We start from the raw sequence: 7,322 nt of genomic DNA on the forward strand, positions 1-7,322 counted from the left end.
ATGTGAATGATATATATATATATATATATATATATATATATATATATATATCATGTATTCATTAGTTTGATATATATAACTTGTATCAATAAGTTTTTACCCACTTTTTGGTAGGTTGTGAAGTTTGTGGTTTAAATGTTTTTTTCGAATGAACTTTATCATAATTATGTACCAACATCAAATCCTCCTCGTACATCTAGTGAAAACAAGCACTCAGGTTGAAGAAGGTACTTGTGGGCAGTGGCGGAGCCAGGATTTTCGTGGAGGGGGTTCAACTTATAAGAAGTAAATAAGAAAATGGAGCAAAACGGATCGGGAAAGAAAAAAATTATCCTTAATCCATTAAATATAACTTGCCTTGTCATGCCGCATTTAGTGTTTCTTCCTACGTTTACTATGCTTCGTTGATTCTTTTTTAAAAAAAAATAATTTTTTTCTTTAATTTTTTATTATTTTACTTTATTTTGAATTTTTAAAATAAATTAAATTAGTGTTCATTCAATCATATGTTACTTTAAAAATTGTTTAATACTCTTTAAAATGTGTGGGGATTGAGTTACTAATATTATAATGCATATTAAAAGGATAAATAAGTGGCATCGCCAATTTTTTGTTCATTTATTCAATTTATAAGGTTTTCCATTGATAAAAAAATGAATAAATCATATCAATGTAGTTTACGTCTCTCTAGAATAGAATTGAAAAAATGAGAAAGAAATATGATGAATAATCATGTCTTTCAAATTTATTCGTTCGATTAAGTTTAACTTATCTTTAAAGTTTTTTTTCTCTATCTCAATTTCAAGTTTAAGAATAATTGATAGTTTTTTAAAAAATTCCTTTGAATTAGTATATAAAAAGAGAGTTACGTAAAAATAAAATGAGCAATGGAGACAAAAATAATAAAATACAAAAATGAAAATAATGTGCCTTAGAAATTCGAAAAAATGAATATTGAAAAGTAGAAATAACATTAAAAAATGAAAAAAAAAAACAATAAAGCTCCAGCCCAAAAATGTTGAGCCCATCTCAGCCTTGCTATTTGATTTTCCAAATGAAGAAAACAAGAAAAATTTTAGGGAAGTGTTGTTGCGCAGAATTGAACCCATGACGTCCAAGCGAATTCTTGAACCCCCTTTACCACTGAGCTAGCCTCTTTACATGTGTTTAGGGGGTTCATTTTAATATATACACACATAAAAACAAAATTTGACCTTATATATACCGTGTAATTTTTCGACGAGGGGGGTCGGGTGACCCCCTAACCTCCATGCAGATCCGCTCCTGCTTGTGGGGTTCCTATTCATCATTTTTTGAAGAGTCCAAGCAACATAGATGTTCTCACAAATTTTCATTCCTGTTTTATGGTCTTCATTTTGTTGCATTCCTCATTCAAAGAATTTCATCCAATTTCTTAAAAATATTTTAGGGCAAATGTTTTGTTAGGATCAGAATATGTAGTAGAAGAACTTGTATAATTTGATCAAGCAAAACTTAATACTTAGGTAAGTTAAGACATTCATTTTAGTCAAACAAAGTCACTACTTACATGCTTGAATCGAATCTTAAAATCTTAAAGTTGTTTTTCTTTCTTTAGTATCTGTGTTAGTTCATTATGAAGGGGGGATCTGTCCTCGTGCATTATAAAGTACCACAATTGTTTCCTAAACCCTCGCTGCAAAAAAATGCGTTATCTGAGGGTTTAAATTTATATGTTATGGTGGTCAACAACCCCCGCAATCAGTTGCCCGCCCCAAGAACATTCACCGTTACCAGTTTGCGGAGATTTTCCTGGCCGCCGTAAAATTTTAGCGGCGGTTTATAGCGGGGGTTAAAACCCCCGCTATATGTCGAGTTTTAGGTTAATTATTTAAAAAGTTGTGGGGGTTAAACCCCTCCATTGATTTTTTATTTATTTATTCATTTATAATTCTTACAAACTGATTGATTGATATTTTATTATACAAATTGCTTTCTTAAATAGGTAATGTCAAAGATACTATTGAACTAAAAATACATTAACATAAACGAATATAACATTAGTGTCAAACATATATTTCAATGATTAAACACAAACATTAGTATCATCATTTGTCTCAAAAACTAAACATTAAGCACATTCATTCCAACGATTAATCATACTACATCCATTCAAGCAATTACTATACTTAATTATCTAATACAACTGCACGACAAAACTTCATTCATTGTTATTTGGATTACTTCAATCGGAGGATCTTCTTTTATTCATACGTGAAATAATGGATCCACTAGCTGCATCACTTGGCTACAAAAATAATTTAAATTATAATTAATCAAAAGGACCACAATAAAATCATATTCAATAAACTACAACTTAGCTAATTAAAAGAAATCAACCTATCTAGATCATTTCAGCAGAAAGCAAAATATGAATACAAGCTATCTGCATACAATTTATCTACAGAGCACATGATTTAGGAACCATCATTCACGGACACACAACACATTTGGCGCAGATTTTAATTAAATGATAATGAGACAGAGAAACACTGATTGCAAAATTTCAAAACTGAAAGCCTTCTTAAAGAAAAGATGAAAAGAACAAGGTTTATTGAGGGGTTTTAAGGTATTAGAATTTAGCCCACAGAAGTGAAGTGTCAAATTCCAGAAACAACAAAGTAGAAAACAACTTATTATTACATGTGGCGCTGATTTTGTTTTGTCAACTTCAAGGCCACCTAATCCTATCTTTTAGTGCTGTTTAAATGTATAAAAACAAGCTGTCAATATTTTATTGCATAATACATAAACGTGTTTTTAATTTAACTTAAGCAAATATTTATGCCTTTCAATTTTAAATATGTATAAATAGACTCTTAAACTTATATAAATTAAACAAATAGATACATTCGTCTTAGTATAGAAGACAAAATAAAAGATATATTTATATACTATGCCTATTTTATTTGGACATCGCTTTGCAAAAGTATTTATAGTAATATTTTTAATCATAAGTATACTTGTTTATATTACTTTTTATGTATTTCTCTCTAATCAGTAATAATACTTTACTAATTAAATTAGAAAATTTAAAAACTTAGATATAATAAAAAAAATTCCTCAGACGTCAAGTACTTTTAGACAAGATTAATTTGTTAAAACTATAAATATTTGGAACCTTAGGTAGTATATGCAAATGTATTTTAATAAACTCAATTTTGTTATCGCTTCCTATTTACCACTATTAGTTGTATCTTGGCAAGTGGAAAAACTCTTAGAATCTCTACCTCTGGAGCTAATACTATTTTCCTAGAACAACTTCTTGAGTCACTGTTCGTGGAGCTAATACTAGCGTGTCTCTTCGCTTCTTCTTCTGCACTTTTCTCCCATAATCAAGACTCTTTCCATTTGACCGTTTTCTTCTCCGAGTTCTTTTCTTCACGTGTTTTATATCACGTCAGTGCCTACATTTTTTCCTACTATAATCAAATTTGACCCAGGACTTGACCCCCGTTGAACCTAGGAAAAGAAATTCAAACAAAAAGTTTGACGGGGTCCTGAGGAGGGGGGGGGTGGGGCGGGATGGCGTAAAAAGTGAAGATTTTTTAAATTTGAAATATTTCTCAAAAATATTTTTTTCTTATTTTTTTTTTGACGGGAATGGTCTGGGGGGTGGGGGGAGGGGGATAAGAAATGAAAATTTTTAAAATTCGAAATATTTTTCAAAAACTAAATCTTTGAAAAAGAAAATTGATTAGGGTTGGTGAGAGGGGGGGGGGGTAGGGGGCCAGGGGATGCCGTAAAAAATAAAGATTTTTTAAATTTGAAATATTTCCCAAAAGTAATTTTTTCTTAAGAATTTGTTTAACGGGAATGGCCTGGGTGGGGGGTAGGGCATAAAAAATGAATTTATTTTCAAAAATAATTTTTTGAATTTTTTTTATTGGGGCTGGCGTGCGCGGGGGGTGGGGGGGTGGGGGTGGTTAGGGGTGGTGTGGCATAATTATTTTTTTAAAAAAATTGACGGGCTGGTGGGGGTGACCTTGTTTGTGGTGGGGGGAGGGTGGCGTAAAAAGTAAAAAAAAATTGAAATATTTTTCAAAAGCAATATTTTTTTGATGGGGTGGGGGATGGTAGGAGTTGGATTAGTAAAAAAATAATCTTAATATTTGAAACAATTTTCAAAAATATTTTGTAATTTTTTTGATTTTTTTGTTTGATAGGGGGCAGGGGGCTGTGTCACGCCCCGAGCCTACACTCTGGACGTGATCGACACTCGTGAACTATTTCTGGTCCCCAAGCGAACCCTTGGCCTGACTCAATACTCAGTTGAAATAGAAATCTCAAAATAAACTCAACTCTTAACGATTTAACTCAAAATACTCAATACAAAACTGTTCAACTTATTGAGACATCATTACTTGAGGAAGTTGGTTAGCTATATCAATACAAAACTGTTCATCTAAAAGCTTAAACTGTTAGAGAGAAACACACTTTTACTATTTAATAATATTCTCAACACGCCTCCTTACGTGCGGGTCTGATTTTTTTTTCATGGACCAAGCACGTGGAAATTCTTTTTGATTTGGGTGGAGGGGTGGAGGTGAGATTCGATCTCATGACCTCTGTCTGCTCTGATACCATGTTGAAGTGTGTGACCATCTCATCTAAAAGCTTAAGCTGTTAGAGAGAAGCACACTTTTACTATTTAATAATAATATTCTCAACACAACTCAAGCCTTGAATATTAACAATAGAAATGGAAAAGACTCCTCAAAACACTACTGTCTATGAAGCCTCTAACAACTATGATGGAAGTCGGGACAAGACCCACGACATCCTAACAAGAATGAAAGTAAATATGGAACCCTCCGAAGCAAGGAGACTCACCAAATCAAATCTGGAACTGTTGTTGATGACCCTGCTTACCTGTATCTGCATCATGAAAGATGTAGGCTAAATGACTTCAGTACATTAAATGTACGACCATGCAAGGGGAACTCTAAAGCATAGACATAAGCTTGAACTGATAAAAAGGAAGACATACTCACCTCATCTCAACTTAACTCAACTCAAGGATACTCAACTCAGAAATACTCAAATCAATTCAATATAAAAGCAACAATAAAGATACTATATAAAGAAAGCTTTTAAAACAGTAGATAATACCTCAATGTGTTTTAAAACACAATAATAAACTATTTACTCTTATTTGGGAGATTCTCTAATCGACAACCATTACTATGAGCTATGTGATGATACAACTCGCCCACGCTGCTAGAACTGTCCTATACCTTGCCGGAGTATAAGACATCCTAAACTAAGTGGATCCACTAAGTTATGCTTAAAAGCAATAAGGAATCATCTAAAATGTATGATCATTTACCCATGTTGGCATACATGATTCATGAGGATTTTTAGTTGACTGAACGCATCCTCATATCAGTGCTCAATACTACTCCCAATAATATATTTATAACTCATGCTCATATGTTTTAAAGAAAACATAACTCCTGCTCAATTTGAGATAATTACTCAAAAGATTTCTCTGAAAAGATATGATACTCAAAAACTCCTCATGAACTCATTTAGAAAATAAGGTTTCTTCTCGTTTTTAAATGTAAAGGTGGTACATACTTGAGAATACTTAGTCCCCTCTTATTCATTTTGAAATATGAATTCAACTCTCCTCATTCTCATACTCATGTACTCAAGTCTTTAAACAAGTTTTAAAAGTTTGTATAAGACTTCTCAAAATGACTCGAAAGGACTTCCTCGAACTTTACTCTTAACTCTATCTTGAATTTGAAATGTGAATTCAAGAGTTATGATTCATGATATATAGGATCTCTCGATGATTAATGAGGGTTTAAATTGATAGGATTAAGAAGAGAATGAAAACTCAACTCAAAGAAATAAGTATAGATCGAAGAACGGAGAAGAAAGTGGGCTGACGCTCTGGCGCATTCTTGGCGCGCGGCGCCAGCCCTCGACTTACTGGGCCTGGTTTGTGGCGCGCTGCAGGCGCAGAGCGCCTGCCCTCTTGGCGCATCTGGGGAGCGCCGCCCCAGCCAATTTTCAGAACATTCTAATGAATTTTTCTTCTTGATTTTTTGCACTAATTTACCAAGAATCGATTGATTTCTTCAAAACTTTCTTAGATTCGTAAACCCAATAAAAGTAAACAAAAATCTACTCAAATTTCCTCAAGAACAACCCTCAAACTCAAAACCCTCACCTCAAGAACTCATCAAACTCCATTAATAACGAATAAAGAACAAAATCTCAAGAAAACTCATCAAGAACTCAATACACGAAATCTCATGGACGAATTCATTAAGGAAACTCATGATTGGCGTATGGGTGACTAACCCATCACTATGAAAACTTACATACCTCGAAAGAATCAAATTTTTGGCGAGAATCCTCAAAGCTCACAAGAATCTTGAACGTTCTCTTCTCCTGTTGAACTCTTTACTAAAACCCTAAGCGTGTTTATGAAGGATTAAAACTAATTGCAATCAGTTTAGACCCCTTAAAAATTAACAAGAATGAGCTAGGCTAGTGGGGGTAAGGAAAAGACTAAAATACCCTTCCTTAATTTGGATGAATTTTCTTAACTGGATAGGCTGAACTCAAACGACATATCTCCCTCATCCAGACTCGGAATTTAGCAAACTCAGCGGCGTTGGAAAGAGGACTCAACGAACTTCGATTTGATATCTCTTGGGTCACCTAACTCATCTTGTGCTGAACGTTATGGTCGTTTGAAGTTGACCCAAAACTCACAATTTAAGAATAACTTGCACTACTCTCAAATTGGTTATTTCCAATTTAGTTCTTTCTAAATTTAGCTTTTTCTAAGACCGAGGTGTTACAGGCTGGTTTGGGGGTAGGAATAAAAATAGGAAAAAAAATACTAAAGTACACAACATTAGTTTACCTATTCTCATTATTTCCCTACTCTTTTATTATAATACAAAATTCCCTACTTTTTCCCCAATTCAACTTTACCGGATACATTATTCTTTGGAAGCCAAAACAGACGTTTTTCATTCCCTAATTTTCGCCCTCAATCTCTCCCCATTACCAAATGAGTTATCAAATTCAAATCAATTTGAATTTCAAAAGAATCCTATCACTATTCAACTGCCTGTAGAGTTCAAATTAAGTTGTCTCATCTTCTTCATTCTGATTTCCTCATCTTCTTCTTTTTATTGTGTATTCATCATTTTGGCTCTTGCATTATGCATCTAACATCTAACAAATCTCGAATATTTGATTCAGAAGATCCTAATTGGGCATAATTGAGATCTAAAAGGATGCATGACCCAATAATA

Source organism: Solanum verrucosum, unplaced genomic scaffold, assembly GCF_900185275.1.
Source record: "Solanum verrucosum unplaced genomic scaffold, falcon-dt-bn FXZP01000049.1, whole genome shotgun sequence".
In the NCBI taxonomy this organism is placed as follows: Eukaryota; Viridiplantae; Streptophyta; class Magnoliopsida; order Solanales; family Solanaceae; genus Solanum; species Solanum verrucosum.